The sequence below is a fragment of the Triticum aestivum genome, chromosome 3D (assembly GCF_018294505.1).
Source record: "Triticum aestivum cultivar Chinese Spring chromosome 3D, IWGSC CS RefSeq v2.1, whole genome shotgun sequence".
Taxonomy (NCBI): Eukaryota; Viridiplantae; Streptophyta; class Magnoliopsida; order Poales; family Poaceae; genus Triticum; species Triticum aestivum.
In genome coordinates, this window is record NC_057802.1 from 212294432 (window position 1) to 212320640 (window position 26209).

Here is a 26209-nt window from a genome sequence, read left to right on the forward strand (position 1 = left end):
TGAAATAGGAATGGATTTCATCGTCGGACTACCCCGATCACAACGTGGGAATGACGCCATATGGGTCATCACAGACCGACTAACCAAGGTTGCTCATTTCATTCCCGTGAAGACTACCTACTCCACACAAAGACTGGCCAAACTTTATCTCTCCCGTATAGTTTGCTTGCACGGAGTCCCAAAGACTATAATATCAGACCGAGGCACCCAATTCGTCTCCAAATTTTGGGATCACCTACAACAAGCCCTGGGCACGCAACTAGCTTTCAGTACAGCATACCACCCTCAGACTGATGGACAAACGGAACGTGTAAACCAAATCCTAGAGGATATGCTAAGAGCCTGTGTGCTCACCTATGGATCCAGTTGGGAAGAGAGTTTGCCATATGCCGAATTTGCTTACAACAACAGTTACCAAGCCAGCTTGCAAATGGCACCTTTTGAAGCATTGTACGGACGAAGGTGTCGTACCCCACTGAATTGGTCAGAAACAGGTGACAGCCGTATCTTCGGCCCAGGCATGCTTAAAGAGGCCGAGGAGAAAGTTAAACAAATCAGGGACAGACTCAAGACAGCACAGAGCCGACAAAAGAGCTACTATGATCAGAAGCATCGTGAGGTCAGCTTTGAACCCGGTGATTCCGTATACCTCCGAGTATCTCCTATGAGGGGTCTACAACGGTTCAAAATTAAGGGGAAGCTAGCCCCAAGAATTATTGGGCCATTTTGTGTAAAGGCACGAAGAGGCACGGTAGCCTACCAACTAGACCTACCCAAGGAGCTGTCAGACGTCCATGACGTATTCCACGTCTCACAGTTGAGGAAATGTGTGAGTAACCCGGAGAAGCATGTACCTCATGAGAACATTGATATGCAGCCAGATCTCACCTACAGAGAAAGGCCAGTAAAAATATTGGAAGAGTCTGAACGGAGGACCCGTCAGAAAACGACAAAGTTTTTCAGAGTTCAGTGGAGCAACCACACTGAGGATGAAGCTACATGGGAAAGGGAAGATTTTCTCCGGGCAGAGTATCCATATCTATTTGAGGATCAGCAGAAATCTCGAGGACGAGATTTTTCCTAAGGGGGTAGGTGTTGTGACACCCAAGTTTTTAATTGGATTTTTTAAAAGATTTTATTTGACTTGAGGGAGGTGATTTAAATTTTCTTCAAAAGAACTCTCCCTTTCAAATATTTTTTTATGGCAAAAGTTTTATTTGGATTCACCCAAGATCTGTCTTTGGTCTTGGAGGTTCTTGCTTTTCATTTGGACTCAAGACAAAATACTTTTCACTTGGGAAAATGCCTATTGAAAATCTCTTTGAAAATTGCACTATGGCTTTTGGAATAATCCTTTGCCACTTTCAACAATTCCTTCTTGCCATGGCCTTAGTGCAAATCCTCTCTCCTAACCCTTCCCTCACCTTTGGATCATGATTTGCATCAAATCCAGCAAGTTGAACCTCCCCATGTGATTATTTCCATTTAAATCTTATTCAAACAAATTTCTGTCTTCTATTCTATCCATTGGTGATTTACAAAGGAACTCTACTTTCTGTTTGGATTTTTGTCCCCAAACCAACTCCCCTCCCTAGTCCTTTGAACCCTCAACCAAGATCCATGAAGATCCACTGGTCTTCAGTTCAAATTTTTCAAACTACACTTGCTGCAAGTTTGGACCAGATTTGTCAAATTTGGTGAAATTCATTCAAATCCTTTTCCAAAAATTCCAAGTAAAATCAGGCAGCCTCTGGGTGCATTGAGTGGTCACCTCACCAAGTTACAGCCCCAGAAAAATTTATCTCATAGCCAAATCTTTCTGTCGAACACCTGCAGTGCATTGTCAGTGTCAAGTTTCAGTTAAGTTCAGAGAACATTGCAGTGCACTGTCGTTTTCTTCAGAACCCGACGTCGATCTCACCAGTGCCACTGTGTCGCCTTGCTCCTCGTCCCCTCCCCCTTGTTCCTGCACCGCACGAACGCCTGGCACCTTGCGGACGTCGGCGACGAGCAGCAGAAGGTGCGCCGCCCCGTGACCGACGCCAGCGGCGGCTTTGCGGCCGCCAGCGGGAGGCACGGCGCTGACGGCGCCACCCAGCGCCGCCCAAACCACCGGAGCTCGCCGCGTGGCCTTCCACTCCCCCGAACGCGCTGCCGCTCTCGTCGTGAACCGCAGGGCGCGGAGCGCGCTCTCTGCCGCCGTCGAGCCCGTGCGGCCATCTCACCGTGGACCGACACCATTACGCCAAGACCAACTCCGTTTAGCTGTGGAATGACACCAGTAACCTCCACTGATGCTGCCTGGCCACTCAGACCTCCTGCCAATCCACTGCATCGCCGTAATCGCTCGCCGGAGATTCTCCGTTCACGGCCACCCCGTCGATCCGCCTATAAATAGAGGCCCCGAGCTTCAACTCGAGCACCCACCATCCCTGCACTCCACCTAGAGCACGCCTAGCCACTGGAAGAGCCCCGAGGAGGTCTCCTTCCTCGACTCCGGCCGCCGCGACCCGCCACGGGATCCAGCTCGATTCGCCCCCGTGTGTGCACCTCCGCCTCCCTTCTCTTGCCAGTAGCTTCACTATGCATCCCTCCCTCTGACCCGCGCTTCAATTCGAAGTTTGCAGCCCTCCACCGGAGTTCCCCACCATCACCCGAGCCGCCGTCCGCCGGAGATAGTGTCGCCGTCGACGTGGTGCTCCCCGTTGGTCGAGTCCACCACCCACCGACGCGGAAGAACACGCTGAAGCTCTTGGTACCCTCCGATCCTCCTAACTCGCCGTGGTTCGACGCCGGCGTCCACCGCAGTCTTCGGGCGCCGGCGAGCTTTTCAAACCTGACATGTGGACCCCGCATGTCAGCCTCTGTTATATTCTCCCTCGAACCGTTTTCTGTTGGCGCCTTCGGGCAAATACGCTTTCCCTCTTGAGCTTGCGCATTTCCAATCGAACCGTTTTCTGTTTTCTCAGTTAAAACCCTGGAACTTTTCTGTTTCATTACAGATAAGTCCCTGGACAGAAACCTTTATAACTTTTTAATAAAAAGGGATTTTTGAGTGATTCTTTTTCTGACAATCTTCAAATTTTGTCTAGTTTTTTATGGGATTTATTTGAAAAATATTTGGAGAAGTTTCTGTGCACGCATTGGTTTTCACGTTAGTGCCCGTTTTCGTGATTGCCGTAGGTTCCGGAAGAAGTGACGGAGCCGCGAACTTCGCCGAGCTAGACTCCGACTTCTCCGAACCAGGCAAGCATGTTTGAACATTTGATATGATAAGTGTTTTGCATGTTTGCTTGAAAGTTTTGTGCGTGGCATATGAGTGTCGGTAAATACCTCGTTGCTTGTAAGGTAACTACCCGCGTGTTCCAAAGTTGCGATGATCTCTGATGAGAGATGGCCTAATCATGTGGTGACATGAAGGGCAGCAAGGTGGTACTGTTGTAGCATACCAGCCTTGCGTCATCCGACTTTCTCCGACGTTAACGTGGACGGAGTCACGTTATCGTTCTTTTCCCCGCATGTTCCAAAGTTGCGATGATCTCTGATGAGAGATGGCCTAATCATGTGGTGACATGAAGGGCAGCAAGGTGGTACTGTTGTAGCATACCAGCCTTGCGTCATCCGACTTTCTCCGACGTTAACGTGGACGGAGTCACGTTATCGTTCTTTCCCCCTTCCGTGCTACCACATGTTTCATTTGCCGAGATGCGGTTTAGTAAGTTGGTAACCTCTTTCCGTGTACACACCAAACAGAGAGGCCGGGATGATGGTACCTTGGCCCAGGATTAAAGCCAGTCATCCGGTCAGGGGGCATGGGTGTTTCCGGTTGGGACCGAGAGGGGGGGCACCCCCTTAGAGCGCGCGTATAGAAATTTGATCCCATGCTACGTGAGGTTGTAGCCTCCCCGTCTCAAGGTTTTTCTTGAACGTTGCCGAGGGTGATCCCTGGCTTCAGAAGGTTGAATTGGGTGTGTACTGGTTAGACGTGTTTCTTCCAAAACACCGTAAACGGAACTAGTCCCTGTGAATACTGAAATCCGTTGGCTGTGGTTAAGTACAAACTCTGCAGAGTCAATTCCTTCCAAGTCATTGTATCCATGATCAAGTAGTGTAATCAGTATATCCATATCTATCCGCGTGGAAAACTTGTCCCCGGTGAACAAGCTCAAGTGGTAAATCCAGTTAAATTATTATTCCTGTGGATGGACTAACTTTATATTTGTCTCGTACTTGTGATAATTTATGTTCCCGAACTATTGTATTATTGAGCTACAATATAAGCCCTTTATGTGACGTCGCGCAGACGTCTGACTGTGGCGTGTTTTTTGTTTCTTACATTAAATATAAGCCCTTTAGGTGATGTCGCTCAGACGTCCGACTGTGGCATGTTCGTCTTTTATTTTCTGTTATAAGCCCTTTATGTGATGTCGCTCAGACGTCCGACTGTGGCATGTTCGTCTTTTATTTTCTGTTATAAGCCCTTTATGTGATGTCGCTCAGACGTCCGACTGTGGCATTATTATTATTCTTGAAGTTTCCTCTCGAGGAGTCATTCAGACACTCGTTTGGCACCAGCATTATTATTCTTGCAGTTTCCTCTTGAGGAGTCATTCAGACACTCATTTGGCACCAGTATTACTATTCTCGCAGTTTCCGCTCGAGGAGTCATTCAGACCCTCGCTTGGCACCCAGTATTTATTATCTCTATGTCTGAACGCACTGGATAAATTGTCCATATGCTTCATGTTTACATTTGTTATATCTTATGTCCGAACTGTCTTGCGAGTACTTTCATAGTACTCACCTGGCTTGTTGATTTGGCCAGATGTTGACGAAGGCGATCTCTTGGATGAAGAGTTTGATAGCGCGTCCGACGCCTAGAGGAGTCCCAGTCAGTCCTGTGCGATCTCGGATATTGGTCACTTGTATTATATACGCTTCCGCCACCCGCAATAAGTCCCCTCGAGCCTCACTCCGACGCTCGAAGAGCTGTAGTCTTCAGGAGTCATATCACTCGCTTCGCGGTGATATTTCCACCACCGTTATTATCGTGAGTTAGTAGTACGCCACCCTATCCGCCGTCTTGTTTTATCGGCGTGCATGTAATAAATTGTTGGGCAGTCTCCGCTCAACCTTGTATTATATTTAGTACTCCTGGTATTTTTCTTCTGTGACCAAGATATTGTCTACCAGTGAGAAGGAATTCTTCCTTACTGGTCCGTAAAAGGGATTGGTCTCTCAATAATTATTTTATTGAAAAACCGGTCGTGACAACCACCACCAGGACGAGGGGGCTGGGGGCTTCCAGGAGCCGCGTGCAATCACCTGCATCTTGGGCGGCGCCCAGGCCCCAGCCTCTCAGCGCATCTTCAAACGGTTCGCTCGCGAGGTGAACGCGGTACTCCCCAAGCTCGAAGCCACGCGCCCGCTCAAGTGGTCCCAATGTGCCATCACGTTCAACTCGGCAGATCAGCTCAAGTGCGCAGCCACCGCTGGCGCCCTCCCTATGTTGTGTTCCCCAGTCATCAGCAATGTGCAGGTTACCAAGACCCTCATCGATGGCGGCGCAGGGCTCAACATCCTGTCCGTCGACACGTTCGACAACCTCCAAGTGCCATATGAGCAGCTCCACCCCACCAAGCCTTTCTCAGGAGTGACCGACGGTTCCACCACACCGATAGGGCAGGTCCGCCTGCCTGTCACCTTCGAGGAGCCCAAGAACTACCGCACCGAGCTCATCGACTTCGACGTCGCGCACATCCGCCTGCCGTACAATGCCATCCTCGGGTATCCAGCCCTGGCCAAGTTCATGGCAGTCACTCATCACGGCTACAACGTTCTCAAGATGCCAGGAAGCGGAAGAATCATCACGGTCCCGTGTTAAGAGAGGGATGTGTTGTGCTCCCTTGAGCGCGCCTTTCAAGCCGCAGCTATCGACGACCCCGACAGCAGAAATGAAGGCCCTCCGGAGGCCATCCCCAAGAAGAAGCAGCCGCGTCGTGCAGGACCTCAGGAGGATGGCGTCGCGGCAGGAGCCTCGTCAGGATTAGCGCCTGCTCCAGGGGTGCCTTCCTCCATCGCATAGGAAGGCGCGCCCGGCGCCCTCCTCAGGCAGGGCTCGGGGGCTCTCTTCTGGAGGGCCTCAGACCTTTCCAACCTCATGAGGGAGGCGCTTGGGCACCACTTGGAGGCGTGCTTCACGGCACGTGACCCCTAGGAGAGCACAGGGCAAGGAGTGCCACCACTCAGGAGTTCATCACCAAGACCACTCAGGAACTGCAAGATGCAAGGGCCATGCGCGGCGATAGTCGCTCACGAGGCGCAGCTCCGCATCCTGGCGAGGATGCTGGGCTGCGTGTCTGCATCGACATCCCCGGGCTCAACAGGGCCGCATCTGAGGAGCGCTTCTGGCCATCGCGTGTGGGCTACTTCGAGGGCCCACCACACAGCTACGTTCGCATGCCCTTCGGCTTGCCGAGTGTGGCGTGAGCCTATCAACGCGACATGCGGCGTGTCCTGGCGGCTCAGGAGGCCAGGTACCACACCGTCCTGGAGGATATGGAGACGGTCTTCAGGGAACCTCGCGAGCACCCAGAGCCTCCCGAGGCTCAGGGTCCCGGTGGCTCGTGAGGAGTCGTTTCTTCAATGCACGCCTTTGGCTGCACCAACTCTACTTCGTCTACAGAACCAGGTGACATCTTCCAAGCTCGTTTAAGCGTGGAGCGCTCCTCCGGCTGCATTATTCCCAGGCCACATGGGTCCATCCCTGTGGCATGTATCCCTTTTGCTTATGTCTTTAGCTTACCTTGTTGCGGGCGCCCCTCGGGCTGCATCATCCCCAATCCGCTCGGACCGGACCCAGTGGCATGTATCTTCCTGCATTTATCCAAGTTGATCTACTCTCCATGCTTAACCTGCCAATGGCTATCGCCCGTTAGATTGCCGCCCGCCACGGGTCTGTTCATCCTATGCAATTCGCTTGCACGTTAAAAGGGGTGCTCCGGAGCATTGCGACTCAGGAGCTCTTACTGGCTCTCCAGCCCTCACCCCCTGGCCTTGACCACGGCATCGCGACTGGGTATACCAGCGGAGGCTGAGCTCGCTCGAGGGTCGGGACCTGAGGACATAGAGTGCATGCATCTAACCGCCTTGGATGGACATACAGTCACCAAGACTCAAGACCAGGCGCGACCCGCCTTGAGGTAGGGCCCCGTGAGTCCCGCGCTGGCTCACAAGTGCCCAGATACACCTCGCAACACTGCCGTGCAAGCCACGTGTCAGGGCGGGGCTGTACACGCCCTGGGGGCTCCTCCCGGAGGGGGGCCCCCATCCCACGCCCAAGTGGAAGCACCATGCTCCGCGCTGGCTGTCAACATTGCCGAGGAGCGGCTATGCCCGGGCACAAGCGGAAGCACTATGATCCGCGCTGGTGATAAACAACTGAGGGTGGCCCCATGGTCGCACCAACCTCAGGGAGCCCAGAGCTCAGCGCCCAGCCTCACCACGACGCCTTCCCTCGGGAGAGTTGCACGAGGGGGCTGGGCACGGGGGCTGCGCTCGGGTCACGCCCAAGCGCATGCCACCCAACCAGGTTCCCCGGACCTGGGCGTTGCGCGCCCCTCCCGAGGCCTCGGCGAGGGAAGGTATGGAAATTGTTTGCACGTCAAGGGGGACTCCTGAGCATCGCGACTCAGGAGCCTAACTGGTCACATAGCCCCTCACTCCTTGGTCCATCCTAGTCTCCAATCGGCCCAAGGGCGGTTGAGGTATGCGCGAGGCCTGGCTCTGCCGACGTAGAACATTAATCTATCGTCACGAACTCTCCCTATATGCTGTTTGCGCGTCAAGGGGGACTCCCGAGCATCGCGATTCAGGAGCCTAACTGGTCACGTAGCCCCTCACTCCTTGGACCGTCCTGGTCTCCGGCCGTTCCAATGGCGGTTGAGGTATGCGCGGCGCCGGGCTCTGCCGACGCAGAACAAAGCAAATAGGAAGGAAAACGCAAAATATTGAAGCAAATATTACAAGCATATTGTTCTCACAATACCAAATGAAAAGTCTAAATGCCTCCACGAGGCCTGATTTATGTTGCAGGAACGAAACAGGAGAAAAAGCTGCAGGTCACCCCTGGATGTCGCCATCGCCTGCAGAAGGCGCTTCCCCGTGGGCAACGATGTTCTCACCTTCACCACCAGCCACAGGATCCGCGGCGTCGCCAGACAGAGGATCGGAGACAAAGCCGCGGAACCTCCCCAGCAAGGCCTCCACTTGACTTTGTACAGTTGCGGCGGCGACTTCGCAGTGATCTTCAGCCACAGGCTCCACCAGCTCGTCAAGGCGAGCATTGGGGTCGCGGAGGTGCAGATGGCTGAAGACGCGAGTTAGTGCGGCTGAAGACAGGACGCGAGCTTCTGCCTCCGCCATGGCACCGAGGCCATCAACGACCTCCTCAAGCACCTTCACCATGAGAGGAAGCAGCTGGGCGGGGCCGTCCTTGTCGGTGTCTAGCGGCTTCTCCAGGCCGTGCTCGTAGAGCGTCTTCAGCGCCTTGCGAGATCTCTTCTCGAGATCGGAGAAGGCCACGCGGTCTTCGGCCAGGACTCGCGTCTTGGCATCAAGATCGGCCTCCCTTGTCCCCATCTTCCGCTCCAACTCTTCCAACCGGTTGCGCTCGGCAGCCTGCTTCTTCCCCAGCTCCGCCAGCTCAGCGTCACGGTTCTTGACGGCTTCCTCCTGGGCCTTCATCTCCTCCTCCTTTGCTTGGCGGTAGCGTATCTCTTCGGCGTGCTTGTCGCGCAGGCTCTGCAACTCGCCCTCCAGCACTTGGCAGCGGTCACAGGCGGCCTTGGCGTCTTTCAGCCCCGCCTCATGATCAGCTGCAGCGCTGGCGGCTCCTTGCTTCTCCTTCTCGGAAGCCACAGTAGCCTGGCCCAGCACCACGCGAACCGTCAGGTCGGAGTGAAGCCAGCCAGAGGCCAACTCCAGACGCCCGGCCACCAGGCGCGGGTCCGCGCTCAGGAGATCAGCCTGCGGCTGGGTCATCTTCGAAAGGGCACGCTCCAAGACGGCAGCAGGAGCAGAAGAACCAGGGAGTGGAGGTGCAGCAGTAGGAGGAAGCGACATCGCCACCAGGGCTTGGGAGACCGCGGGCCCCGGAGCAGTTGGGACCTTGTCAGCCATGCCAAGCGCCGGCACCTCCGGAGCCAGCGAGGCCATGGTGTCTGATTCCACGCGGCGACGTTCCTCTTGGCCCCGCGAGGACGACCGGGCTGGGGAGATGCGGGCGCTGCTGCCTCCTTTCTTTGCGGAGGGGGGCACGGCCGCCATATCTTCCTTCCTCTTCTTCGCCGAAGATGTCGGCCTGATCAACCAAGGGCTAGCGTCAGGAAATAACAAGTACCAGCAGGGATAAAGTGAAGCTCGAGGCACCTACCGGTCCACCGCGAAGTACTCCACCTTTCGCTTGGGAAGCTTGAAGCCTGATAGCATCGGGACCTGAGGGGCATGCGTTCGGGCTCCGGCGGCGCCAGGCGGTGCGGAAGCAGAATCGGATCCAGCCCCAGGAGGTGTTAGGGTGGAGGCGGCACCACGGGCCACCAGCGACGACCTACCCTTCGTCGGGATGAGGGGTTGCTCCCTCTCCCCTTGGTAGGCGTCAGCCTCGGCATCATTAGGAAGGGCGCGGAGAATCTCGGCCTTGCTTAGAGGGGAAGTCTCCCCCACCTCTTCCAGGGTCTTCTCCAAGTCCACCTCCTCTTCCCCCTCCCCGTGGGACTCGCCAGAAGACACCTCCACCGGTTTCTGCGCTGAAGGAGCTCCCGGAAGCGCTGGCGGCACCAGCCTGCGCGCATCAAAAGTAGGCCTGGAGGCGACGAATTCCTCCCGGTCCCTGCGTTGAAACAGGGGAACGAAGGCGCTAGGCGGGTACTCCTGGTTGTCCCTGACTATGAGGCGCAGGACGGCGTCCAACTCATTGCTAGGCAGGTCCCCTGGCCTCAGGCGGGTCTTGCTCTCCTCTTCTTCAAGCTCCCAGAGGGGGCGCACGCGCGCCTGGAGTGGGGCAACCCGCAGCATCAAGAACTCCCTCAGGAGCATCGCCCCCATTATCTTGGCCGCCCTCGCGTTCCCGGCTTCAGGTCGGTCATCATCTTCCCCAACACTGACGATGCCTACTCGTCGACAAGCTCCGCCTTGGGCCACCCCTTGCCCTGCCGGGGCGCCTCCGTCGGCAACGCCATGCGCGGATCAGCACTTTGGGCATCCATCATGACCAATTTGGATCAGATGTTGTCGGCCCTCTTCCCGGTGCTCGAGATTGAGTTGGCCTTACCGCATGCGATGAAATTAGCGCATCCGGAGGTGTGCTCGCCGCTGACGTGGAGGAAGAAGAAATGGCGCAGGATCCCCACGGATGGCATAATGCCCAGGTATGCCTCACAGTAGTAGGCGAAGATAGACAGGAGGAGGACAGAGTTGGGATGGAGATGCAACGCCTGCAGACCGTAGTGGTCGAGGACTTCATAAAAGAAATTGGAGAAAGGAGGGACCAACCCAACGGCGACGCTGCTGGAGAAGAAGGGGAAGAAGGTGCTCCCCTCAGGCTCCGGCCTGTCAGAGGCGAGCCGGAGCTCCGTCTTCCCCCACTCATTGCTCTCCCCCGCCGTTAGCAGGCGCACGGAGGCGAGGCTCTTCACCGTGATGGTGGGAGCTTCAAGAGCGAGCTCGTACCAAGCCGGTGCCGAGGAAGTATTGACCTTGCGCGACGCGATGGGCGGTAGATGCAGAGCAAGGATGGAGCGGATCTGGAGGTAGCGGTGGCGAGGAGCAAGAAAGGGGATCTAGAGCGAGGCAAGGAAGAAGCAATGAAGGCAAGCGCTGCCTACACCAGCCTTTTGTCAGGTCAAGCAGTTGCCGAGGCAGCATGGGCAGGCGGGGACGCCCACGTTCAATCAACCGCCACGCGTCAACTGAGGCCGCAGGCTTTGGGGGCCCGCGGTGCTCCGAACTTGACCCTTGGCTTTGCCGCAAAGCCAAGCCCGAGCGCACCTTGGGCCTGGGGGCTACTGTCGGCGTTTTGGGAATGGGGGTCCCCAGACTTGCCTGCCTCCGGCCCACAACATGACTAAGCTAGCGGCTCGTACGGCCCATCTTCATCAACAAGGCATCCAAGACCCTCGCGAGGGTGCATGCCTCGCGAGGCAGACGATGCAGGACCTCCTCTGGAGTAGCCGAGCCAGGCAGGCTCACGAGGAGCAGAGATATCAAGGCGGGGCAAACCTCACGAGGCACTCGTGACGTGAGCCATGACGGACAACACCAGGCGGGCAACAGGCGGGCGCCAGCGCGCACGGCGTCCTTATTTCCTCTTTGGTGCTAAGGAAGCCAGCGCAGGCGAAGAGTACCGAGGCATCAGGCAAAGGTTGCTATATTGGTGCAACGAGACCAAGACCAGGAGGACGGCAAGACGGAGGTCATCGTGGAGCCCAAGGCAGCGTCATCGCCAGAGCTTTTCGCAGGCGAAGACCACTGTTGTCAGGATAGCTTGTACAAGCTGTCCCCCTTCAAATTTGCCCGCCGTTGTTGGCTTCCTTCCCGCTCGATATTTGGGAAGAGGACCAGGGCCTATATAAGTAGAGCTAGCCACCATAGTAGGGGCATCTCATCTTAGCTTGATCCGACCCGATCAAGAGCGTATTCACAAGAACACCTCAACCTCAGGAGGCCGTTCTTCCCTTGTACTGTTCATCATCAGCCCTAGAGGCAATCCACCACCACCACACTGGAGTAGGGTATTACACCACAACGGTGGCCCGAACCAGTATAAACCTCGTGTCTTTCCGTGTTGCGAATTCGTCGAGTTCGTCCGCGAGATCTTAGTGAACTAGGGCGTAGATCGGTAGGAGGGAAAGACTTCGCGCGCACTCTAGTGTTCGAACCTTAAGGGTTTGCCGAACCCCACATCCGACAACAGCGGCCTAAACGAGCCAGAGCTCGCAATTAGCATGACGCAAGCATGATCACCGTGGGCACGGGTGCAAGCGGCGTGGTCTGGCCGGGCCGACCATGTCTGGCGTGCAGTCCCTCCGAGCTAGGTTACAAATGAGGTGATGAATTGATCAGGGGCATTGTGGTTAGGTGGCAATGATCCTCTGAAGTTTGTTGTTACAAACTTAGCTGCAATACAATGATCAACCAAGAAGGTCTATGGAACAAAAATTATGTCTGGGAGGTTTAGAGTAGGAAGGACTATGATCCTGTGAAGTTTGGAGGGATTTGGACCAAGATTTAACATGGTTGCTTAACAACTACGTAATCTGGTCCTGAATAGAGATTTGGAAGATGCACCCGAATAGGTGCATGAAATGATATGAAAATGGCCATGGCCCAAAGATTTGAAGGTACGAAGATGCTCAAAAAATTTCATGCCATTTGGATTAGCCAAACTAGCACTTGCTTCATATAGCATCTCTTTGGACAGAAACTTGGAAAATTGCACAGGGCAAATGGATTAATGAATTGATCCAAAACTTGGTGGAGAGAGTTGATATCGATAGGAGAATGTCCTATTAAATGTTCAACTTAAATGAAGCAATATAAAATATGGTTGCTTCACAAACTGAAAATCTGAGCAGAAACTAAGATTTGGAGCTGGGCTCATATAGGTGAGTTACATGAGCTCAAATTTGGTGGAGAATCATGATTTGATCATATGAAGGACCTTGCAAATTTTCAACTCATCTGGATATGCCTAGCTTCTGCTTCCTTCACGCAGGCTTCCCTAAGACTGGAAATTTGAAAAATGCTAAGGAATATTTACTAGCAAATTGAGTTGAATTTTGACACGGGGCAATTATATGGACAGGAAAAAATGTCCAAAAAGTTTGGTATCAATCAAGCAAAGATAAATGACACTTCCTTCTCAAAAAGCCACTTAGGACTGAATCAGAAAAGGAATATTTGTGAATTATCTTTGATGATGCCAAGGAAGGATTTTGACATATTTGAGGAAGATATGACCCGAATAATTTATGAGAATTATTTGGGAATTTTGGGAGTGACAGAAATATAGGTTAGTTCTAGAGAAGCTCAGGGAACATCAGTTATATGCCAAGTTCAGCAAATGAGAGTTTTGGTTGAAGGAAGTAGGATTTCTTGGGCATGTTATATTAGGAGAAGGTATAGCAGCGGAGCCTACCAAGGTTCAGTCAGTTACTGAGTGGTTGGCACCCACCTCAGTTGGAGAGATCCGTTATTTCCTTGGACTCGCGGGATACTATCAGAGTTTCATTGAGAATTTCTCTAAGATTGCGAAGCCTATGACGGAGTTGCTGAAGAAGGACATCAAATTCAAATGGAATGAAGACTGTGAAGCAAGTTTCCAGGAGTTGAAGAAACGTTTGGTTACAGCCCAGTGCTGATTCTGCCGGATATACGCAAGGATTTCCAAGTGTATTGCGACGCTTCTCGCTTAGGACTTGGAGGAGTGCTTAGGCAGGATGGAAGAGTTTTATCATATGCCTCACGACAGCTTCGACCGCATGAGTTGAATTATGCCACGCATGATTTGGAGTTAGCAGCGGTAGTTCATGCACTCAAGACCTGGAGACATTTTCTTATCGGAAACCGTTCTGATGTGTACACGGATCATAAGAGTTCGAAGTACATTTTCACACAGAGGGAGCTGAATCTCAGACAGAGGAGATGGTTGGAGCTCATAAAGGATTATGATATGAAGTTGCATTATCATCCAGGAAAGGCCAATGTCGTAGAAGACGCTTTGAGCCGGAAGAGTTATGCCAATACCCTCGTAAGCGGAGGATTGCCAAAGGAGTTAGCCGAGGATCTCAGGGAGCTTCATTTGGAGATAGTTCCTAGAGGCTTTGTTGCAGCACTGGAGGTTCAGTCGACATTACTGGGAAAGGTTTGAGAAGCTCAGAAGGATGACAAAGAAATTGCCGAGATAAATGGGAGAATGAGTAAAGGAAAGGCCAAAGGTTTTCGTGAGGATGAGCACGACATCTTGTGGTTTGAGGATCGTGTTTATGTGCCCAATAATGCAGAAATCAGGAAATTGATACTACAGGAAGCTCATGACTCACCATACTCGATACACCCCGGAAACACCAAGATGTATTTGGATTTGAAGGAGCATTTCTGGTGGACTGGTATGAAGAAGGATATTGCCGAGTATGGAGCTGTGTGTGATGTATGTCAGAGAGTGAAGGCAGAACATCAGAAGCCAGCAGGACTACTGCAACCTATGTCGGTACCGGAATGTAAATGGGATAAGCTTGGCATGGATTTCATCACCGGATTACCCAGAACATGATCGGGATATGATTCTATCTGGGTAGTAGTGGATCGTTTGACCAAAGTGGCTCACTTTATCCAAGTGAAGACCACCTATACAAGTGCGAAGTTGGCCAAGATATATATGACCAGGATCGTATGTCTGCACGGAGTTCCGAGGACCATCGTATCAGATAGAGGGACACATTTTACTTCAAAGTTTTGGCACCAGCTGCACCAGACTTTGGGTACCAGGCTATAGTTCGGTACAGCCTTTCATCCGCAGACAGATGGACAGACCGAGAGAGTCAATCAGATTCTGGAGGACATGTTGAGAGCTTGTGCGCTAGATTATGGATCTAGTTGGGATGACAACTTGCCCTACGCAGATTTCTCATACAACAATAGCTCCCAGGCCAGTTTGAAGATGGCACCTTTCGAAGCCCTGTATGGAAGGAGGTGCAGGATACCGTTGATGTGGGATGAAGTTGGAGACCGTTAGTTGTTTGGACATGATTTGATTATAGAGTCAGAAGTGAAGGTTAGGTTGATTCGGGATAGACTGAAGGTAGCTCAGTCCAGGCAAAAGAGTTATGCAGACTCGAAACGCAAGGAGGTAGTCTATGAAATCGGAGACAGAGCATATCTTCGTGTATCACCTCTGCGAGGAGTAAAACGATTCGGAGTTAAAGGAAAGTTAGCCCCGAGATTTGTAGGACCATACCGAGTTTTGGAACGTATGGGAGAAGTAGCCTACAAGTTGGTGTTACCGGAAGGACTGTCCGAGGTTCATGATGTATTCCATGTTTCCCAGCTGAAAAACTGCCATGCTGAGATGGCCGATATTCCTCTGAGAGATACAGTACCCCTGGAAGCAATTCAGTTGGATAGTGATCTGACCTACGAGGAGAAACCAGTCAAGATTCTCGAGTTTGCCAGCCGAGTCACACGCAACAAGGTTATCAAGTTTTGCAAAGTTCAGTGGAGCCACCATACCGAGGATGAAGCCACCTGGGAACGCGAGGATGATCTACGGAAAGACCACCCACACCTATTCTCTAGCCAACCCGAATCTCGAGGGAGAGATTCATCTTAAGGGGGTAGGTTTGTAACATCCCAAATTTTCAATTTGGAATGTTATACATGGGACATCATATGCATTCATATTTTATTTTGCATTTTGGGGAGTGATCCTAAAAATCCTAAGCAATTCAAGGACCCACGGAGAGAGTTGGGGATTTTATTATTTTCATATTTGAAATTTTCTCAAATATTGAAAAGTGGATCGTTTTGATTTTTATTATTTTTCTCTCCAAAAATATTTCTAATTAAAAATATATGAGAGGAGATAATATGACTTCCCCAAAATAAATGAAATATTGGAGGAAAATGTTTAAATCAAATAAATAATTTTATTCGGATTTTATTGTAATTTTATTTGAATTAGAAAAATATTAATTTTTCAAAATTGCATTTTTAGGCCAAGAAAATGTTCACTTTGTTCTAAATATTCTATTTAGATGGTGAAAATTGTTTTGGGCATTTTTAGAATTTCTTATATATTTATTTAGGATTTTTCTCTGTGGAATCCTTTTTTTAAGTCAACCGACCTAAACGGTCGGTGCCCGAGCCTGACACCGCCCGCCCGGCCTTTATAAGGCAAGGCCGAGGCCGCCCCCAGCCCAAGCAGCCGCCCGCCGCCCTGAACACTAGCGACGCCCCGCCGCCGCCGCCCGCGCCGCCGCCAGCCGCCCGCACCACCGCGCCGCGCCGCGCGCCGCCGCCGACATCGACTGTCGCCGCCGCCGCCGCCGGAATCCTGCCAGAACCGCCGCCGTTGACCGTTGACCGGTCAGTTTTTTGTTAACCCCCGTTTTATTTTTTTAGTTTCCGGTTTTTTCTTAGATCGGTTTTTCGTCGGTTTAGTTTATTTAGCGGACGTTCGTCCGTTCGTTCGTTTTAACGAACGTTGTTCGCCGATTAGGTTCAGACAGCGAACGTTCGTTCGTTAGTCTTTTCTTTTTATTTTATTTTTCAGCCAGGGACCTATCCGCGATTATTTTTTATCGCAGATTAGCCCCTGATCTTCAAACCGTCGTTGTTTCTTACTCGTTTGTCCAAATCCAGTGAGACCAACGCTAAAATCTTCGTCTCGAGCCCCTCTTTCTGTTTAATCAACTTGAACAAGGTTTTGATAATTTAAAATTTGGTTTCAAGCAGATTTGAATTCGAAGTTCTTTTGACCGTTGTTTCAGTTCCGTAGCTCCGATTCAATTGATTCTTTTTGCAAATCGAATCTCTTAAGTTGAACTTTCAGATTCGATCTTCTTATTTGAGTTTTACCCGTGCTCCTTTGCTTGATTGCTTATGTATGCCATTGTTTGTTTGCGATAGAATTCCCGGAGTGCGAAGCGTGCTACTACGAGTCTCTAGGGTTTGCGGATCGTCAGCAAGGCAAGTAACACATTGATCATACTCTTTTCATACCAAGTTTTTATGCATTAATTACAATCCTCAAGCACTGCATGATTATAATAGATGATGAGGTAGAACCCATTACCTGTTTTATTATCAAACCCTTGGGAGTTACTTCTACGTTATGCTTATATTGCCATGCTATGCTCGTAGACGTGGATTGGGTTTGAGTGTATCCATGACAGATGTGAGATTGTTAATTAATGGTTTACTTAAGGTGACTACTTAAATACACATCTGGGTGGATTGGTTGCGGGCACTTGGAGAATCCAGTGTTGTCCTAGGATATCCCGGAGGACCCATGTGATCATCCTACGGCTCGCCACCCAGGCTCAAAGGGATCATAAGATTATGCATGCTGGAAACTTTCGTGTGCAGCCACAAGCTATTATGGGCTCTAGCATAGTTGCGTATGTTGCATGACCTCTTCCAGTGGTAGGCTAGCAGATGTAGGGGATGTAGGTTGGTACTGTCTACCCAGGGTTAGAGTTATTGCTTCTGAAAGACTGTGTCTCGGTCATCCGTTTCTCAAACACCATGTAGTGCGAGAAATCCAACGGAGGAGATCGAGTCTTGTGGGGAAAAGTGCACAAACCTCTGTAGAGCGTATAAACTAATCATGGTTAGCCGTGTCCCCGGTTATGGACATCTAGAGTATCTGGTACTTGAATTATTGATTTGATCTCATCACTCTAAATTAATTTGCTAGGTTGATAATTACTTTTTAATTAGGATTGAGTTGGAGGAACCTTCTCAATGTTTCAACCACCATGATAGTTAAATAAAATATATTCCTTTGTTGTAGGGAAAAATCGGCTTTTTGCAAAACACTATAACCATAGAGCCTCCACCAGCCATATATGCATGTAGTGATAGCATTTATTCTATTCATTGCTCTACTGTGTTATATTGCCAACATATTCCATGTGCTGACCCATTTCGGGCTGCAACATATCATGTTGCGGCCTTTTCAGACGAAGAGTAAGGTGTGCTAGGTCGTTTGTCCTGCACTCAACTATGCCGTTGGAGTTGATGGACTCACTTTATCTTCCAAGCCTTCCGTTGTTATCTTATTTAGATGGCCGTAAGCCATATTTATTGTAATAAGTTCTCTGTTGAGACTATCGATATAATAAGTGTGTGATTGCTACTCTATTATAAATCCATTCAAGTAATGTGTGTGTCAGCATTACCGATCCAGGGATGAGACTCAACACAGAGATTTGACCGTCTGAGGTCGGATCGGTACATAGATAACGGGCAAAATTTTATTAAATATTCAAATAGAAACCATGGGTACTGCATGGCTATCATGCAAGTGGCTGTTGTGGCTTGCCTGGGGGTGACGAAGTCTCCGGAAAGAAGTGCGGTGAAGCCGCTGAACGAAACTTCGAACGGTTCTCTGTCGGAGGTGGCTGATTAGAAGCAAGGGCAAAATGGTCATTTTCACCGTGGGACCACCTAGTGAAAACTTAACAAACAGAAAGGTCTCGACGAGACGAAGAAGTGGGCATTGGTTTAACCTGATCGGAGTTACGGTTGCAGAGATACGAAGGGTGGAAGTTCAGGGACTAATCTGTAATAAAAACGACTACAAACAAGTCACTGGGAGGAAAAACTGAAAGTGCCTTCGGGAAGATTACGCCTTCTGCAAAAGAAAATGTTTTTTCAGCCGAAGAACAACAAAAGTACGTTTCCTCAAACAGAAAACGTATTTAGCGAAATACGCCTTCAGAAGAGGAAAGCGCATAAGAGAAAACGTGCCTCAACTTATCCACGTCAGCGGCCGGCTGCGCCACTGACGGGAGGGTCCCACATGCAGGGGGAGGGGCCAGAGCACTCGTCGTATTCTTCTTCACTCCTGTCCCATGTGGGACAGAGGAGGGGAACAGAGGAGAGGGCGCCGGGGGGGCGGTCAGCTCAGGCCGCCTCTGGCCGAGCGGCGACCACCGGCGGGTGTAGGAGGCCGAGGCGCATCCGTTCAGAGGAGAAGGCGGCGCCGTGGAGGAGGGGAGAAGCGGCGACGGTGGCGCAAGGAGGAGGCAGAGGCGGCGGCGGTGGTGGTCTCGGTGGAGCAGGCCACTCTGGCGATGGGAAAGGGTGTGGGGCGAACTACGGAGAGGAGGGGAGGCTCGTGGTGGTGGTGGTGGATAGGAGAGGGAGGCTCGTGGTGGCTGGAGGCAGGAGAAGACCGGCCATGGCCGCAGTGGACCGGAGAAGAAACGGCAAGGGCGGGGTACTCCGGTGGTCGGGAGAGGTGGGGATGAGAGCTGTGAGCTGCGGAAGGACTCGAGCATGCAATTTATAGCCGAGGAGGATGGTTCTATAGCTCACGGGCGAGCTCAAGTCGAGCTCTAATGGAGGACAGGAGCCGGACTCGTCACGGGCACGGCGTTTGCGGCGCATTGATGGTGAACCAGGAGGGTGCCCGGTCATGGGACGATGCAGTTGATCACTTGGGAGCTCCTAGACAATGTTGGATGTCGAGATGACGAGGGAGCGGAAGAGAACAGTGGCCGGAACGAGCCAGAGCTGGCAATTAGCATGACTCATGCGTGATCTCCATGGGCACGGGTGCAAGCGGCACGTTCTGGCCGAGCCGACCATTTCTGGCATGTAGTCCCTCCAAGCTAGGTTACAAATGAGGTGATGAATTGATCATGGGCACTGTGGTTAGGTGGTAATGATCCTCTGAAGTTTGTAACCTAGCTTGGAGGGTGTCGGTGTCAAAACAGGCGGATCTCGGGTAGGGGGTCCCGAACTGTGCGTCTAAGGTCGATGGTAACAGGAGACAGGGGACACAATGTTTACCCAAGTCCGGGCCCTCTCTATGGAGGTAATACCCTACTTCCTGCTTGATTGATCTTGATGAATATGAGTATTACAAGAGTTGATCTACCACGAGATCGTAACGGCTAAAACCCTAGAAGTCTAGCCTGTCTGACTATGATTATTATGATTGATTGGCCTCTACGGACCTAGCCCTTTGGTTTATATAGACACTGGAGGGATCTAGGGTTACATAAGGTCGGTTACAGAGAAAGGAATCTTCATATTTGGACGCCAAGCTTGCCTTCCACGCCAAGGAGAGTCCCATCCGGACACGGGTAGAGTCTTCGGTCTTTGTATCTTCACAAACCATCAGTCCGGCCCATGTCTAATAGGTCAGACGCCCGAGGACCCCTTAGTCCAGGACTCCCTCAATAGCCCCTGAACCAGGCTTCAATGATGAGGTGTCCGGCGCGCATATTGTCTTCGGCATTGCAAGGCGGGTTCCCCTTTCCGAATACTCCAAGATAGTCTTCGGACGCAACGAACGTGTCCGGATCTGCAATACAAGTACCACACACAACCGCAGAGAGTATAATATTTCATGAGTCCAATCCTGCTGACAACTTTTTGTAATGTGACATCACGTTTGCCCGGTCATTATTTCGATCTGTTTCTTGTCCTGCCGTTCCACGTTTCAAGGCGTGGTTTTTATTGGCACGTCTTGTCAAAGCAGAGATCGTGTCCCCTTATTTGCGAGATTCTCATCAATATGAGCGTGGGTAACCCAACCGTTCCATTGGGATGATTCCTTAGGAATAGGCAGGTTTTCAGGCTTAGGAGGAGTTGTTCGATATCTGTTGCCTTTATAAAGGAGCCAAAGGCCGTCTTATTTTACGCCGACCCTTTCCTCAGCCCTTCCAACTCCGAGTTCTAGCACCCAAGGTTCGACTTCATTGCTTCAAGCTTCCCAATCATATCTGGACCTAGCCCACAAGGCCGATGGGTGGCTTCCTCTGTTACAGAGGAGGACATTGCGAAGCTTCGTGTGGCCAGATACCTGGCCGTGGAGATCCCCCACAGGCTTCCTGCTCGAGGATAGGTTATTCCTACTCCTAGATCCGGCGAGAGGGTTGTATTCATCTCCCACTTCCTCTGAGGGCTAGGATTCGCTCTTCATCCCTTCATCCGGGGGCTCATGTTTTACTACGGACTAGATTTTCACGATCTAGCCCCAGATTCTTTCCTTCACATCTGGACGTTCATTATCACATGCGAGGCCTTTCTCCCTATTCCCCACACTTCGGCTTTTGGCTCAAGACCTTTAGTGTGAAGCCGAAGGTAGTCGACGAGGAACAAGCGGAGTGCGGAGGTGCTACAGTGAGCAAGCTTACCAATGCTCCCTGGCCAAAAGGCTCCTTCACCGAAACTCCCAACCTATGGCAGCGGCAGTGGTTTTATATCACTGAACCCCACGGTACCAAGTGGGCGGCTATACCTGTGTTTCAATCTGGCTCTCCGTTATATCTTTCATCATGGATTAATAAGGGGCTGGACTAGGTATCAATTGACGAAGTGCAGACTCTACAGAGCCGCATCCGGAGCCTCCTTGAGAAGGACATCGGTCTTATCAACGTGATTCAAGTAATGCTGGTCCTCCGGGCCCTGCCGTGCCTGTGACGCCCTCTCCGTATGTGGGAGTTTAATCCGGAAGGACCACGGACCCTCCAACACTTCTTCGGTACTACGCACAAAGGAATGTGGAAGTTGTTTTTCGGGAAACGAAAACAAGTGCCGGACACCACCGAGGACATCGGCCTCGACTGCAACCATCCGGATACCTCGGTAAGCGCTCGACTCCCGGACAATTTTTAGTTATGTATGCTGTAATATGATACTGATCAAACTATGTTCTTCCAGGGCTGGATAAAGAAAGCAGAGCGAATTAGGTGTTCGGCCCCCCTTCCGGAAGACTCAGCGGATCCCGTATTAACAAGGATGCTGGCCCCGGCACCGTACCAGATGCCTGTGAAGGAGGACAAGACGGAGAGCGGGAGGATCAAAGGTGGCCTCCATCCCGAAGGTATATCAGACGCTGTGTCCGGCGAGATCAAAATCCCATCGCCCGAAGATAAAAGTGAAGGAGAAGCCAACATCCCTTCTCCCCATGGTAAGAAAAGGACCGCCTCTGAAGGTTGGGAGGAAAAGGTTCCTACGCGAGGCAAGATGCCCCTTTCGGGCGGCTCGGGCTTGGAGGACGACGTCATCGCGCAGTCCCATAGTGAGGACAAGCCTTGAGCCAAATCGTAAGTGAACAAGGGTGTTTTAAACATATCCCGTTCCTTTCCTGTGACCAAGGTAACATCTAGAATATATGTTTTTGCAGCTCAGCTCACAGTCTTCTTCAACAATCCTCTTCCTCGGGGGATCTTCTCCCGGAGATGATGGAAAGTGAGACATCTCCACCGGTCTCCTCGCCCAATAGGGCGGACGACTTCAAGGTGTCGTCCCAGAGGGTCTCTCCTAATCAACAAGTGGTGCGAGGGATGATGAAGACACTACCCGAATGTGATACTTCGGTAGCCCAGGGTCCGGGGGCCAACAATAAAGGCCTCGGACTGTCCGGCATACAGCCGGAGACAACTCTAGGGACGAATAAATGGATCCCTTCAAAGGGAGGCTGTACTCCTACAACAGCTTCCGGAGATCCAGAAGCGCCGGATATATTGACGAACATGCTGCGACACGCGTCCGTCTCAAAGGAACATCGTACCTTGATGGGTACGGTGGTTGAAAAGGTTCTGTCCACGAAAAGCGGATTGAATGAAGCCTTCACGAGCCTGCTAAGAGGCTTCGAGGTTTGTACTGTAATATTTTTTATTGTGTTTTATTCACAAAATGCTCCTGTGTATAGATAGTAGCCCCTGAGACTCTGATTGGCTTCCCAAGGGAGGCGATCAGAGGATCAAAAAGATATGCCCAGGAAATAATCTGACTAATTGGAACACACGTTGTTACTTCCCTGGCTACTGCCCGAACTACAGAGGTTGCAGATCTGCAGCGGAAGATTGATGAGGCAGATGATGACATCACGCTTATCAATAGGCGGCTTGAGAGGCGCAAGGTATGTTTTTGGGGTAGCCATTATGTGCACGTGCTTATAATATAAGCATGATGCTAAGAATTGTATACTGAGATATGTATGACTGCAGATGGTGCTGCCGCAGTGGAGATCCTTCGGGCTGAGCTAGCCCGGGCCAAGGAGCAGGCCCGGGTTAGTAATGCGGCCGACGAAAAGGCATCTGCCGAGTTAAAGGCCGATCAGGCTGCTCGGCGCCAGTACGAGGAGAGAATATCCACGATGATGCTTGAGCTAAAGGATGCCGCTAGCCGCTGCGAATTTGTCGAGAAGGATAATAAAGCCGGAACGTCTGATCTTGACAAGGCCTTACGAGAGGCGAAAGAAGCACGGTCCAAGTCTAGAGCGGCCCGGGAGGAGATCCGGCAAGCTGGGGAGATCGCGGCTGGTAAGCCCTTTTTATTACAAACTAAGTTCGGCGATCTGAATTATGCCCCGCTTAATCAAGTGTGGAGTTCTCCAGACGCATTGTTGGACTTGTCGAAGAGTGTCTCCGATGCGACGCAGTTTTTCCAAGCGCAAGAAGGACGTGAAACAGAAAAGTTGTTCTGGTCACAGTTTAGTATGCCGAAGCGTCCACTATTGCTGAACGAACAGATGGCCCAGTGGGCAGAGCTCCATAAGATATCTGGATCTGCCATGAAGGACGTTATGGTCCGGCTGTGGCCGACCAAGCCAATTCCGGATAGTTATTTCGGTTTGGTGCAGCGACTTGTTGATGCGGTGCCGCGTATCGACGCCGTTAAGCATCCAACGTGCCTTGAAGGTGCACGGATGGACTTTGCCCGCGTCAAGACATACTGGGCGAAGATGAAGGCCACCGACGTTGCAGCGAAGAGTCCACCCAAGGGCGAGGACCATCACGCACCAGAGCATTATTTCGAGGACGTCTTAGAGGGTGCCCGCTTGATAGAGGGTCAGTGCTCGAAAGACATGATATTCGAATGAAATGTATTGAAATTGTAAAAGACAATATGATGGTAATATTATGATATTCGCTTAAAAGCTTTGGTTCCTCCTGTGCGCCCGTTGTTTTATAATTTGAAAGTTTTCCAGTCGTCGGCTTCTGCCCCCTCGTAGAAAATACGGGGGTGTTCAGAAAAGCACTTGATCACTCTTAACCCAACGTCTTGGTCCATGAAGGAGGTGTCAATGCGGCGAACTAGGCAATCGGACCATAGGGCGTTAACACTTTCACTTAGCCATAGGAGTTTTATGGTGGGTCTATGATATAGACCCTGGTATGTACGCGGTTATCCCAATATGGTGTGTTACATGTATGACCTGAAGAAAGGTCCTTCGTGTAATACGGAGGGAATCGTGAAAGATTCTGATAAGTCATCAAGTGGTTGACCAGCTCTCGCCTCATCATGACAGTCAGTTTTCGGCTTTCTCTACTGAGGTGTTTGGACAGATGAACCGGAAACACAATCGCAGTAGTTCTCCATTTACTACCATAGCCGATAGAGCGGAACGTAAGGAAGTAAGCACAGGAGCCGAGCAACCCAACTATTGACCCAAGACATGATTCAGAGCTAATGCATATAAGGCCAAACTCACGACGCCGAAGTCTGCTATAAATCTGTTCGGACTTGTTGGCAACTTATTTTGTTCCCATAGCGAGCCCCTGGCAAGTTATGTCAGGGTGCGTGTGTGAAATAACCAAAGAAGCAAAATTCAGTTCTTTAGAGAAAAGTGAATACTGGATATGGATTATGTTCACTGGAACCTGAGTGACATGCCAATCATCATTTTGTAGATAATAACGCCACAACCCCGGCTATTTGACATGCCAGGGGTCGACGACTAAGGAAAAAGGCACTTTGCAGGCTCGCAAAATAGAGAGTGCGGTCTACAAAAAGTTGTTTTGGACCTCCTGTCGCACGTCTACGCCGCCTTTCCTCAGTCAAGGGGCTCCTTAACAGGAGTAGCCTTTGGGTGAATGTACGAACCCAAACTCCGATAGAGTCAATGAGATGACCAGCCTTTGAGCCACCTGTGGTAAAGGATAATGAAAAAGAAAGAGTAGTTAGAAAAAGAAAAAGGAAGGAGGTTATGGGCCTACTTGTAGGACCGTCCATATTGTGCTTCCGCCGATGCCAGGGTATTTTAAGTGCATAGTTATGTATGCGCGGTATAGATTTCACAGGTGTATGAGGCGGACGGCGGAAGCCGAACTGCTAGTCCAGCTCTGAAATTGGTCGGTCCTGCTGAATGGAGACCGGCGGCTTAATGGCCGACAAGTTATGCGGTTTAAAAAGACCGCTTTGTACTTAGGCTGAAGTGACCGTAGTATGATCCTCAGTCCGAAGGGAGTGCTTCTCATGCTCCCCTGTAGAGGTGTGTGTGACGTATACCATGTTCCCTATTTTTACTTTGGGGGGAAATTGCTTCTGACCCCTGGTATTTGGTTGGTGAGTCTCTTCGTTGTCGCTATTACCGGGCGGCCTCTTCCCCTTGTGTTCGACGTTGAGCTTGCCGGCCTGTTTGAAGAACCAACAGCTTATGTTGGTGTAAGTAGCTGGTTTATCAGGGTTGCCATGAACCTGGCAGGGCCGATCCAATATCTTGTCTAAATTGGATGGTCCGTCTCTGTTTGCCTTGAATGGCTTTTTCCGTTGACCGGGTTTGGGGCCGCTGAATCCGGCGTTGACCGTTGTGTCGTGTGTTCTTTCATTATCATTGCGACGTTTGTGTTTACTGCATCGTGGCTTGCCATTGTCGTCTCAGATTTCGGAAGTGCCCGGATCGCTGGCGTTGTTGCTTCTACGAGCGAGCCAGCTGTCTTCTCCCGCGCAAAAGCGGGTCATCAGAGCGTTAAGGGCTGACATGGATTTTTGTTTTTCTTTACCGAGGTGGCGGGCGAGCCACTTGTCCCGGACACTGTGTTTGAAGGCCGCTAGGGCTTCAGCGTCTGGACGGTCGACGATTTGGTTCTTTTTAACTAAAAACCTAGTCCAGAGCTTCCTGGCTGACTCTCCGGGCTGCTGGACGATGTGACTTAAGTCATCTGCATCTGGTGGCCGGACATATGTACCTCGGAAGTTGTCGCGGAAGGCGTCTTCCAAATCCTCCCAACTGCTAATAGAGTTTTTAGGCAGACTGTTTAGCCAGTGCTGATCTGGCCCTTTGAGTTTTAGTGGGAGGTATTTGATGGCATGAAGGTCATCTCCGCGGGCCATATGGATGTGGAGAAGGAAATCCTCGATCCATACCGCGGGATCAGTTGTTCCATCATATGATTCGATATTCACGGGTTTAAACCCTTCTGGGAATTCGTGTTCCATTACTTCGTATGTGAAGTAAAGAGGGTGTGCGGCGCCTCTATATTGGGCCACATTGTGACGTAGCTCCGATGGAGTCCGTCTGCGGTTTTCAGCCCGGATGTGACTAGGCTTGTCACGTCCGAATAGATAGCCGTCGTCACATGTCGAGGCATGTCCTCACGATCCGTAGATCGATCTGGTATGTCCTGCTCTATTGTCCAGGACCTGTCGAAGGTCATATGTATAACCACGAGCTGTTTTATATCTGCCT